The sequence below is a fragment of the Bubalus bubalis genome, chromosome 17 (genome assembly GCF_019923935.1).
Source record: "Bubalus bubalis isolate 160015118507 breed Murrah chromosome 17, NDDB_SH_1, whole genome shotgun sequence".
Classification (NCBI taxonomy): Eukaryota; Metazoa; Chordata; class Mammalia; order Artiodactyla; family Bovidae; genus Bubalus; species Bubalus bubalis.
The window spans coordinates 28,727,032-28,740,907 of record NC_059173.1 but is presented as its reverse complement, the minus strand read 5'-3'; positions in this window follow the sequence as shown (position 1 = coordinate 28,740,907).

Sequence of the window (13,876 nt, the reverse complement as noted above, 5' to 3'; positions counted from 1 at the left end):
CTTCAGAATGGACCGGTTGGATCTCCTTGCAGTCCAAGGGACTCTCAAGAGTCTTCTCCAACACCACAGTTCAAAAGCATCAATTCTTCGGCGCTCAGCCTTCTTCACAGTCCAACTCTCACATCCGTGCATGACCACTGGAAAAACCATAGCCTTGACTAGACGAACCTTTGTTGGCAAAGAAATGTCTCTGCTTTTGAATATGCTATCTAGGTTGGTCATAACTTTCCTTCCAAGGAGTAAGCGTCTTTTAATTTCATGGCTGCAGTCACCATCTGTAGTGATTTTGGAGCCCAGAAAAATAAAGTCTGACACTGTTTCCACTGTTTCCCCCTCTATTTCCCATGAAGTGATGGGACCAGATGCCATGATCTTCGTTTTCTGAATGTTGAGCTTTAAGCCAACTTTTTCACTCTCCACTTTCGCTTTCTTCAAGAGGTTTTTGAGTTCCTCTTCACTTTCTGCGATAAGGGTGATGTCATCTGCATATCTGAAGTTATTGATATTTCTCCCGGCAATCTTGATTCCAGCTTGTGTTTCTTCCAGTCCAGCGTTTCTCATGATGTATTCTGCATATAAGTTAAAGAAACAGGGTGACAATATACAGCCTTGCTGTACTCCTTTTCCTATTTGGAACCAGTCTGTTGTTCCATGTCCAGTTCTAACGGTTGCTTCCTGACCTACATACAGGTTTCTCAAGAGGCAGGTCAGGTGGGCGGGTATTCCCAACTCTTTCAGAATTTTCCACAATTTCTTGTGATCCACACAGTCAAAAGCTTTGGCATAGTCAATAAAGCAGAAATAGATGCTTTTCTGGAACTCTCTTGCTTTTTCCATGATCCAGCAGATGTTGGCAATTTGATCTCTGGTTCCTCTTTCTTTTCTAAAACCAGCTTGCACATCAGGAAGTTCACGGTTCACATATTGCTGAAGCCTGGCTTGGATAATTTTGAGCATTACTTTACTAGCATGTGAGATGACTGCAATTGTGTGGTAGTTTAAGCATTCTTTGGCATTGCCTTTCTTTGGGATCAGAATGAAAACTGACCTTTTCCAGTCCTGTGGCCACTGCTGAGTTTTCCAAATTTGCTGGTATATTGACCGCAGCACTTTCACAGCATCATCTTTCAGGATTTGAAAGAGCTCAACTGGAATTCCATCACCTCCACTAGCTTTGTTCATAGTGATGCTTTCTAGGGCCCACTTGACTTCACATTCCAGGATGTCAGGCTCTAGGTCAGTGATCACACCATCATGATTATCTGGGTCGTGAAGATCTTTTTTGTACAGTTCTTCTGTGTATTCTTGCCATCTCTTCTTAATATCTTCTGCTTCTGTTAGGTTCATACCATTTCTATCCTTTATCAAGCCCATCTTTGCATGAAATGTTCCCTTGGTATCTCTGATTTTCTTGAAGAGATCCCTAGTCTTTCCCATTCTGTTGTTTTCCTCGATTTCTTTGCATTGATCGCTGAGGAAGGCTTTCTTATCTCTTCTTGCTATTCGTTGGAACTCTGCATTCAGATGTTTATATCTTTCTTTTTCTCCTTTGCTTTTTGCTTCTCTTCTTTTCACAGCTATTTGTAAGGCCTCCCCAGACAGCCATTTTGCTTTTTTGCATTTCTTTTCCATGGGGATGGTCTTGATCCCTGTCTCCTGTACAATGTCACAAACCTCATTCCATAGTTCATCAGGCACTCTATCTATCAGATCTAGGCCCTTAAATCTATTTCTCACTTCCACTGTATAATCATAAGGGATTTGATTTAGGTCATACCTGAGTGGTCTAGTGGTTTTCCCCACTTTCTTCAATTTAAGTCTGAATTTGGCAATAAGGAGTTCATGGTCTGAGCCACAGTCAGCTCCTGGTCTTGTTTTTGCTGACTGTATAGAGCTTCTCCATCTTTGGCTGCAAAGAATATAATCAATCTGATTTCGGTGTTGACCATCTGGTGATGTCCATGTGTACAGTCTTCTCTTGTGTTGTTGGAAGAGGGTGTTAGTTATGACCAGTGCATTTTCTTGGCAAAACTCTATTAGTCTTTGCCCTGCTTCATTCTGTATTCCAAGACCAAATTTGCCCATTACTGCAGGTGTTTCTTGACTTCCTACTTTTGCATTCCAGTCCCCTATAAGGAAAAGGACATCTTTTTTGGGTGTTAGTTCTAAAAGGTCTTGTAGGTCTTCATAGAATCATTCAACATCAGCTTCTTCAGCATTACTGGTTGGGGCATAGATTTGGATTACTGTGATATTGAATGGTTTGCCTTGGAAACAAACAGAGATCATTCTGCGGTTTTTGAGATTGCATCCAAGTACTGCATTTCAGACTCTTTTGTTGACCATGACGGCCACTCCATTTCTTCTAAGGGATTCCTGCCCACAGTAGTAGATATAATGGTCATCTGAGTTAAATTCACCCATTGCAGTCCATTTCAGTTTGCTGATTCCTAGAATGTCGACTTTCACTCTTGCCATCTCTTGTTTGACCACTTCCAATTTGCCTTGATTCATGGACCTGACATTCCAGGTTCCTATGCAACATTGCTCTTTACAGCATTGGACCTTGTTTCTATCACCAGTCACATCCACAGCTGGGTATTCTTTTTGCTTTGGCTCCATCCCTTCATTCTTTCTGGAGTTATTTCTCCACTGATCTCCAGTAGCATATTGGGCACTTATCAACTTGGGGAGTTCCTCTTTTAGTATCCTATCATTTTGCCTTTTTGTACTGTTCATGGGGTTCTCAAGGCAAGAATACTGAGGTGGTTTGCCATTCCCTTCTCCAGTGGACCACATTCTGTCAGATCTCTCCACCATGACCCGCCCATCTTGGGTTGCCCCATGGGCATGGCTTAGTTTCATTGAGTTAGACAAGGCTGTGGTCCTAGTGTGATTAGATTGACTAGTTTTCTGTGAGTATGGTTTCAGTGTGTCTGCCCTCTGATGCCCTCTTGCAACACCTACCGTCTTACTTGGGTTTCTCTTACCTTGGGCGTGGGGTATCTCTTCACGGCTGCTCCAGCAAAGCGCAGCCATTGCTCCTTACCTTGGACGAGGGTTATCTCCTCACTGCCACCCTTCCTGACCTTCAACGTGGGATAGCTCCTCTAGGCCCTCCTGTGCCCGCACAGCCACGGCATACAAAGAGACAAATTTGCCAGATTGCCCCTAGAGTATTGTCTTAGATTTCTGGTGCTGAAGGAGGAGATATGGTAAGAAAAGATACTTATATCTGAAAGGGATGTATTTCTACATGGCCTCTGTGTTCTAGACTATGGAAGGGCTGAGCCAGGTATCTTAGAGGCATAAACTAAAGGGAGAAGATGATACTAATTTACAAATGAAACTTAAAAACAAGAATCTAGGAAGAGTTCTTAACCATAATGCAAATATGACACAAATCTTCAAGGTATATTGAAAATTCTCTTTGGTTCCATATTTGTTCATTTATATTTTTGGTGTACTTCTTGAATATAAAAGTTCTGAAACAACAAAGTGAAGCTTCTGTTCATTCATTTTTTTTGCTTGTTAAGTGTCTTCATTTTGAGGTTAGGGTTCATTGAACAACCATGATTTCTCTTTCAACCCACAAAAAGACACCAAACACTTTATAACTGAACAATCCCAAATCACTCAGGATTTTTATCTCTGATTAAAAAAATTGTATGTTATCTACAAGCCACCCTTCCCAAACTTCCATCAGCCTAGGTCACTGAGCTGACTTTCTAGGATTAGAGATTAAGGATGTCTTTTTCTCACCTCCAAAAGGCTAAATGACATCAACGTGATGCCATCAAAATGGCCTCGGTGGGGGGGGGGGGGAGGGGGGGAGGAGGAGAGTTAAATGTACTTCTAAATTAAATCATGGAACTCTATATTACCTAAAAGCTTACTGTGGGTATCCACTTTGTGAGCATAAAATAATAACAAATTTTTATTTTGAGCAGTGTCAGAATTGGAGTTAGAAGTGTATTAATGAAAAGCATGATTATAAACATCATCAGTTAAAAAACATATATATGAATGCTACATTTATACATAAGAATGTAAGAGATTTTTAGAAAGTAGTCGTTTGGGGCAATTATCATTTCCCTAGAATTGAAGAATGTAACTACTCATTATTGAGACTTCCAAACTTCAGTTATTTCCCCAGGGTTAGGTCTTCCTTACATCACCTTTACCATATATTTGTAAATAGTTATAAATCTTTTCCTTCCTTCCTCACTTTTTTGCCTCTCTTTGGCTCCCTTCCTGTACTTCGTTCATCACCATTTCCCTCAAGGGCAATCAAGGGCAATTTCATTGGTTTCTCTCTAGGCATTCTATGTAAAAAAAAAGAGAGAGAGAGAGAGAGAGTTAGACCCATTCATCTCTAGAAAATGAGAGACATTTTATGGGGGTCAGAGCAGGCCACCCCAAATATGCCACTTTGGCATATTGATCATTTTGAATTAAAGTTACTTAAAAAACAGCTAGTGACAGGAGGATGCTCTGACCCGCCTCCATCCTCCTGAGAGAAGGAAAATTCTCTCATGTGAAAGGTACGCTCCTCACACCAGAAATAGACATCGTTACTGCTAGAGATCAGAAGTTCAGGGCCAAGAAGACTACATGAACAAACTCTGCTCAGCTTTTATACTAACTAGTACTCAGGCCTGAATTTCTTCGTCTTGTCAGTTCTTCAAAATTTAATTTCTACTTTGTCTAAAAGGTTACAGTAGTCTCTTGCTATTCCCATTGGAATTGGTTCCAGGAGTCACTGTGTGTACCAAAATCCATGAGTGCTCAAGTCTTTTATATAAAATGGGACAGCCTTCCATATCTGTAGATTTCTCACCCATGAATTCTTCCAACCATGGCTTGAAATTTTGATCTGTGGTTGGTTGAATCTATGTATGCAAAACCCATGAATTTGAAAAAAGAGGGCCAACAAAAAATTTGTTTCAAATTTTTATTGAAACAAATTGGTGTGTAAGTGGACCCATATAGTTAAAACATGTGTGTTGTTCAAGGGTCAACTGTATGTAAGCTGCTTGATTTGATCATTTCTCTGAGTCCCATATTTCTATAAACAACTGAAAGTACAAAATTAAAATTTGATTTTCCTCTGTAATCTGTCTCATGTGAATTTAATTGTTAGACCAGCCAGAAAAACTTGGAAGTGTAGAGAAAAAATTTTCCCCAACAGCTGGATAAACAGTCAGCAGGATAAACATCACTAGCTGAATGCTGTTTGCCCTGAGGCTACTGCGGCTGAGAAACCTGGGACTTCTGAGGAGCCCAGGCTGAAGGTAAGGATTCACACCTGTTGGTCTCCTAAATCTCTGCCTGCAGGGCCCCATGGAAATGAGAATAGTGAGAATTCTTTTCTTTCCTTTTGCTAAATTTAGATTAGCAGGAGAAAATATTTGTCGAACTAGCTTATTTGGCTTCTGGTAAAAAAATTGAGATTTTTTGTTTTCTATTGACCATTTTCCATGTGTTTTGTTGTCTGTTGTGTCATTTGTCATAAGGAGGAAAACTATAAGATGAAGTTTTCCTTTTGCCTTGTTTTTTGTCTTAAGAGTTTGGCTTTGTGACCTGTGAGAACATCAGGTCCATAAGAGACCTTTATAGTCTCAACCTTCGTTTCCTGAGGCTAGAAAAATCCCCATTCCAGTAGCATCTGCCCCAGTTAGAGATTAGCAGGCCTGTAACTGGAGGCTTTACAACTTCCTATGTGGGGCTGAAGACATTCTTTTCTCTACAGCATCCTTACCACCTGTATGACAAAGCCTTTGATTTCTTAGGCTATCTTTGGGAGTGAAATGAATGGATCTTGTGAGGGGTACAGCTCTTGCAGTTTATAGTGGACCCCTCTTGGGTGGTGGTGGTTTAGTCACTAATTTGTGTCGGACCCTTGTGAGGCCCGTGGACTGTAACCCAATAGGCTCCTCTGTCCATGGGGTTTCCCAGGCAAGAATATTGGAGTGGGTGCCATTTCCTTCTCCAGAGGATCTTCCTGACCCAGAGATCGAACCCGTGTCTCCTGCAATGTAAGCAGATTCTTTACCACTGAGCCACCTGGGAAACCCAGACTCCTCTTGAACCCTTGCTGCTGCTGCTGCTAAGTCACTTCAGTCGTGTCCGACTCTGTGCAACCCCATAGATGGCAGCCCACCAGGCTCCCCCGTCCCTGGGATTCTCCAGGCAAGAATACTGGAGTGGGTTGCCATTTCCTTCTCCAATGCATGAAAGTGAAAAGTGAAAGTGAAGTCGCTCAGTTGAGCCTGACTCTTAGCGACCCCATGGACTACAGCCTACCAGGCTCCTCCATCCATGGGATTTTCCAGGCAAGAGTACTGGAGTGGGGTGCCATTGCCTTCTCCGTCTTGAGCCCTTAGTTAAGCCATAAAAAGTCTTATCAGTTTGAGTCACTATTGAGATTAAAAGATCTGACTTGTCAATGGCCAGATGATAGATTCTTTGAATTGATTATATTTAAGAAAGAAAGAAAACATTTTTAGAAAGCTCTCATCCAGAGGAGCCTGGCGAGCTGTCGTCAATGGGGTCGCAAACGTTGGACACGACTGAGTGACTCACACACACACACACACACACCTTTGGGATTTCCCTGGTGGTCCAGTGGCTAAGACTCCATGTTCCCAATGCAAGGGGACCCGGGTTCCATTCCTAGTCAGAGACAAGATCCCACATGCCACAACTAAGAGTTCTCATGCCGCAACTAAAGACCCTGCATGCTGACACTAAGATTGGTGTAGCCAAATAAATAAATATTTTTTGAAAAGGAAAGCTCTTGTTCTCAAAAATTGTCTTATTGGTACAAATGGGATGGCCAAATTAGAAAGAGGACACAAATGTAACAGCTAGCCTTAGGAACTCTCTTAACAACGTGGAAAAAAAAAAAAAAAAAAAAAAAAAAAACAGAAAATAAAACTTGGAACAAAATTAAAGTCCCCATTCAATATAAATTCCTTTTGTTGAAATCTGAACACATCTCTTTAGCAAATTCCCTTTACTCCCCAAACTCCTAAATTTTCCCTAGAAAAAAACAATAAACACCCAGCTGCTATTTTAACTTCGCTTCACTACAGGATTTACAGAGAACACAACAGCCTAATGTCTAGACCTAGGATATACAGGTCATTCATGTAAATATTACCAGTCAGGATATAAATTTAACAGAAACATTCAGAACAAGCATTAAGTCTCAACCATAAGATCTGTTTTCCTGGATTCTATAATCAGGTCCTGCCAGCTTCAGACTTTCCTATGCAATATCTTTTGTGAATAAGTCTTAGACCCCCAAAGAATTTACATCCCTGGACAGCAGCAGACTCTTTAAATTATAAAACCCTTTTACCTTCACTTCAGGGGATTTTTACCAGATTTAGGGAGCTCAGAAAAATTCATTCTTTCACTGTCCCTTAAAATTGTAACTTGTACCATGTTTTTAAATATAAACACTCCTTCTCACAGTTGCCTGCAACTGAGTCTGGCTAGCTCAGTCAGTAAAGTCTGAAGGGAAAAAAGAAAAGAAGAAGAGGAAATCTAGCCTTTTAAAATACAAACTGCTAGAAAGGTCTTTTTTCAAAATCCAGTTCACAGCCTCCTTAATATTACCAGTATGACTGGTAATTACCAATATGATTGATACCAAAGATAAATATGATTCTTAAAAACATCCTCCGCAAATAGAGGAAAGCTTCAATCAGATGAACAGGTAAACAACTTATTTCAACTGTTATTTACAGACTCATGAGTTTTATATTGTTATACTTGGTTCATGGCTAAAATTTTACAACAAAAGCTATAAGAGCTTTGTGTTTGTATGTACATCTATGTATACACATTAGAGTTATGGTACTCCTCTACCTCTGGACGGTATTACCAATATTAATTTGAGAAAGGGCTCTATTTGGCTTAAAAATAAATGCTTATGAATTAAGTATTTCTAAATTTCAGAGATATAGTAGAAATCAACTTAAATGTTTTCGAAGTTCATGTTTTATAGAATAATTTTCAGTAAATAGAAAGTAGTTTGTTGGTTTAAGTAATACAGATATGGCTTTAGAGTAATCAACATGAAGAATTATACTTTTATCCTACCGTAGGTTCACTAAAAGTCAAATAAGCTCATGCTAATTCTGTTACAAAATTTGTCAGCAAGAAAAATAATATAAAAGGATGGCTAACTGCTTTAATATCTTATCAAGTGTTCATGAGCATAATTGTTAAAAACAGATGAATTAAATAGATATAAGCAAGATGAGAGTTTTAAGGTAGATTTTTAGCAATGACTATTTTATGATCTATCTCCTTACATAGTTTCCCAAATCTCTTTGGTCACTTCCATCCTTAGAAGTTTGCTAAGTTAATTAAATGATGGAGATTCATTGAAAGTCCAGATTATTTTAAGTAAGATAAGATAATGAAATCTTAAATGCTAAACACATCTAAGTTTAACAACTTTTGACCTCTTATTACAGAGACTAAAGATGCTTGGGTCTCAGGAAACATAACTTATGCCACACTGAAAAATTGTACTTACAGGAAGCACATAAACACATAAATCTGCCAATATAAAGACTGCTGGTATAGAAAAAATTGACAGTTCACATTTGCTTACTTCTTAGATATCACTGGAAGTTCATGTATTTAAGATTAAAAAATTCTAATGAGTTATCTGATTATAATTACTAGAACTAATGAGGGAAACAAATGTGTGTTTGGAAAAAAAAGTAGACCATATGTTTTTTGTTAAGAAAGGGTATGAAGAATGGAGATACATTTTTCTGAGGAAACAGAAAGTAATTTTTCCTAAAGTAAAGCTTATTATTTCTGAAGAGGCTGAAAAATCAAGGACAAACCAAAGTGGACATGAAAATTTATAGGTTTGTGAAAAAGAAATCTTGGGAAAGTAATTTTATGCATGTTCAAGGTGAATACAATTTAATAAATTTATTATAAGGCTTTTGAAAATAAGCTTTAATGTCAATAGTATTTTTATATAAAACTGTACCTTAATTTTTTTTCATCTGCTAAAAAAAGAAAAACACCACAAATTTTATTTGCACTGGTCTGCTCTTTTCACTCAGCTGCCTCAACTTCCATCTAAGCAGTTGGTAAATTTATATCAAGTACAAATTTAAAGTTGAATCTCTTGTCCCTTAAGATTATTTTTGCTGCAATTTTGGCTCTTGAGGCCCTCAAACATGGCAGTGAGATTGCGTTATTGGTATTATATAATACTGTCTTAAAATGCGCCCCGTGTTATGAATCACAACTGTTTAACTGAACTAACCTATTCTCAGGACTGAATTTTTGGTTTAAAGCATGGAACCATGGATCAATCCATGGAAAAAAGAAGCATGGAACAATCAATAACTCAGCTACTAGCCTAATTCTTGCTTCACAGCTACCAGCTCAACTTGTAAGTATGAAACTTTCAGGGAAGTTTCAGAAGAGGAAACTGATGAGGTTCAGAAGAGGCTAGCTCAAACTTATTTGCAGGGCGGCAACAGAGAACAGACTTGTGAACAAAGGCAGGGATCTCCTGTGGACAAAGGGTGGGATGAACTGAAAAAGCAGCATTGAAACATATACAACATTTATTGTTGTTTTTTGCTCGCTAAGTCATGTCCAAACTTTTTGCAACCCCGTGAACTGCAACACACCAGGTTTCCCTGTCCTCCACCATTTCCCAGAGTTTGCTCAAATTCTTATCCCAATATTGAGTCAGTGATGCTCTCTAACCATCTCATCCTCTGCTGTCCCCTTCTCTTTTTGCCTTCAATCTTTCCCAGCATCAGGATCTTTTCTAATGAGTCAGCTCTTTGCATCAGGTGGCCAAAGTATTGGAACTTCAGCTTCAGCATCAGTCCTCCCAATGAATATTCAGGGTTGATTTCCTTTAGGATTGACTGGTTTGATCTCCTTGCAGTCCAAAAGACTCCCAAGAGTCTTCTCTGGCACAATTCAAAAGTGTCAGTTCTTTGGCACTCAGCCTTCTCTGTGGTCCAACTCTCACATTCATACATGACTACTGGAAAAGTCATAGCTTTGATTATACAGACCTTTGAAGGCAAAGTGATGTCTCTGCTTTTTAATATACTATCTAGACTTGTCATAGCTTTCCTTCCAAGGAGGAAGCATCTTAATTTCATGGCTACATTCATCATCCAAAGTGATTTTGGAGATTAAGAAATCTGCCACTGCTTCCACTTTTTCCCCTTCTATTTTCCATAAAGTGAAGGGACCAGATACCATGATCTTAGTTTTTTGAATGTTGAGTTTTAAGCCAGCTTTTTCACTCTCCTCTTCACCTTCATCAAAAGGCTCTTTAGTTCCTCTTCACTTTCTGCCATTAGAGTGGTATCATCTGCGTATCTGAGGTTGTTGATATGCCTCCCAACAACATTGATACCAGCTTGTGATTCATCCAGCCTGACATTTCACATGATGTGCTCTGCATATAAGTTAAATAAGCAGAGTGACAATATACAGCCTGTCATACTCCTTTCCTAATTTGGAACCAGTCAGTTGTTCCATGTCTGATTCTAGCTGTTGCTTCTTGACCTGCATATAGGTTTCTCAGGGGGCAGGCAAGGTGGTCTGATATTCCCATCTCTTTCAGAATTTTCCACAGTTTGTTGTGATCCATACAGTCAAAGGCTTTACATAGTCAATGAAGTGGAAGTAGATGTTTTTCTGGAATTCCTTTGCTTTCTCTATGATCCAACTAATGTTGGCAATTTGATCTCTGGTTCCTCTGCCTTTTCTAAACCCAGTTCGTACTTCTGGAAGTTCTCGGTTCACTTGCTGCTAAAGCCTGGCTTGAAGGATTTTGAGCATTACCTTGCTAGTGTGTTAAGTGACTGCAATAGTACAGTAGTTGAACATTTTTTGGCATTGCCCTTCTTTGGGATTGGAATGAATACTGGACTCTTTCCAGTCCAGTGGCCATTGCTGAGTTTTTCAAATTTGCTGACATATTGAATGAAACACTTTAAAAGCATCAGCTTTTAGGGTTTCAAATAGCTCAGCTGGAACTCTGTCACCTCCACTGTTCACAGTAATACTTCCTAAGACCTACTTGACTTCACACTCCAGGATGTCTGGCTCTAGGTGAGTGATCACACCATCATGGTTGTCTGGGTCATTAAGACCTTTTTTGTATAGTTCTTCTGTGTATTCTTGCCACTTTTTCTTAATATCTTTTACTTCTGCTAGGTCCTTACCATTTCTGTCCTTTATCATGCCAATTCTACATGAACTGTTTCCTTGGTATCTCTAATTTTCTTGAAAAAAATCTGTAGTCTTTCCCATTCTATTGTTTTCCTCTAGTTCTTCTCATTGTTCACTTAGGAAGACCTTCTTATCTCTCCTTGCTATTCTCTGAAACTCTACACTCAGTCGAGTATATCTTTCCCTTTCTACCTTGACTTTTGCTTCTGTTCTTTCCTTGGCTATTTGTAAAGCCTCCTCAGACAATTACTTTGCCTTCTTGCCTTTCTTTTTCTTTGGGATGGTTTGGTCACTTCCTTCTGTACAATGTTACATATTTAATGTATACTCCCCAGTAGGAATTTACTGTATGACACAAGGAGCTCAACCCAGCACTCTGTGACAACCTAGAGGGATCGGATGGAGTAGGAGGGAGGTTCAAGAGGGAGAGGGCATATATATACCTATGGCTGATTCATGTTGATGTATGACAGAAACCAACACAACATTGTAAAGCAATCATCCTCCAAATAAAAATAAATTTTAAAAAAGAAAATGAAAAGCCCAGCTCAAAACGTGCCTCTTGGCAGATTCACTATTTTGAATAAAATTACTCAAGCAAAAGCAAGAAGGATATTCTGATCATCTTGTCTGTTCCCCCTGGAAGTATGAAATACATCTTCCAGTGAAAGATATCCTCCTCCCACCAGGAGGTAAACAAGCAGCCTTATTGCTGGAGATCAGGAATTCAGGGCCAAGAAGGCTACATAAACAAACTCTGCTTAGTTCTTCACTAATTAATACCCAAGCTTAAGTTTGTCTGTCTTCTCAGTTCTTCTCAAATTTATTATTCCTTTATCTAAAAGGTCTAAAAGCTGTGTGCTTTGGTCACTCCTTTGAGTCTCATATTTCTGTAAACTCTAGTACTTATGAAATTAAAATTCTAATTTCTCCCATTAATCTGTTTCATGTCAATTTAATAATCATCCAGAAGGACCTAGAAGAGTAGAGGAAATTTTTTCTCCCCAATACATTCAAAAGTCCTGGAGAAGATAAAAAAAATACGCATGTGTATGTTTGTGTGTGTGTTGTGTGTATACACATATATATGTGTATGTATGCATGTGTATATTATATATATATATAAAATCCTTTGTATAATTCTAAGTGATTATATTTTTAAGATGTAAGCTAATGGTTTGACACACTTCATAACTGAAAGTGGAATGAAAATTAGTTAGAGAATACTGTGTGTGCAAAAAAATTTTTGCTTTCACCAAGGAGAACATTGTTTATTTTTTCATCAGTGGGAAAAAAACCCCACTGGCAGTTTCCAGCTCTTAGCATACTCTGGTTATACAGGTCCACTACACAGATCATCACAATGCCAGATAGAAACACTAGATCAGGGAGCATCACGCTTCTCCCTATCAATTTGAGTATTAGAACAGGCTCTGAAAATGTTGGTTTTCCAAAGTGAAGTCTGTGATAAAGAAGAGGAGCTGCTCTCAGAAAGTTGCCATCTGAAATACTAAATTCTCCTGGGAACAAGTTAGAGAAACCTTCCCTTAGTGGAAAAAAATAAAGAGGTAACTAATAAACTAGATTTTCAAGGCAACTGACATTTACTCATACTTACAGGTTGCATAAATACTAGGCTGAGAATGAAAGCTTATAATTTTGGTACCAGGTCCCCACACAAGAGACTAAACACAGACAATTACAAATGATAAAAAATATATACACAGAATCCATCTCTTTGTTTAAAGATATGTGTACTCAAAGCAATAGTAAAGCTAGCAAGAGAAACAGTCTGTCCAGAAAAGCTTCCAAAAGAATGTAAATAGTGTAGAAAAAGGACTTCAAATTTAGAACATGGAGGTATCTTTAAATTCTTCAGTGCACTCTTCTATTTTTCAGATATGGAATGAAATAAATGATGTGAAGAAACACAGACACAAATTCAAATTTTCACACTGAAACTTGGATCTCTTGAGGACTTATTCAGAGTTCTTCCCACACAACATTCTATTCTGTAATCCCTTATTGACTGCCTAAAACATGGGTGGCACGTTGATGGCTAGGGCTCTAAAGATGAATCTTCACCCATCAGTTCAGTCACTCAGTCGTGTCCGACTCTTTGCGACCACATGAGCCGCAGCACGCCAGGCCTCCCTATCCATCACCAACTCCCGGAGTTCACCCAAACCCATGTCCATTGAGTCAGTGATGCCATCCAACCATCTCATCCTCTGTCGTCCCCTTTTCCTCCTGCCCTCAATCTTTCCCAGCATCAGGGTCTTTTCAAATGAGTCAGCTCTTCGCATCAGGTGGCCAAAGGATTGGAGTTTCAGCTTCAGAATCAGTCCTACCAATAAACACCCAGGATTGATCTCCTTTGGGATGGACTGGTTGGATGTCCTTGCAGTCCAAAGGACTCTCAAGAGTCTTCTCAGCACCACAGTTCAAAACCATCAATTCTTCAGCACTCAGCTTTCTTTATAGTCCAACTCTCACATCCATACCTGACCACTGGAAAAACCATAGCCTTGACTAGATGGACCTTTGTTGACAAAGTAATGTCTCTGCTTTTTAATATTCTGTCTAGGTTGGTCATAGACACACATAATAGGAAAAGGAAGCCATA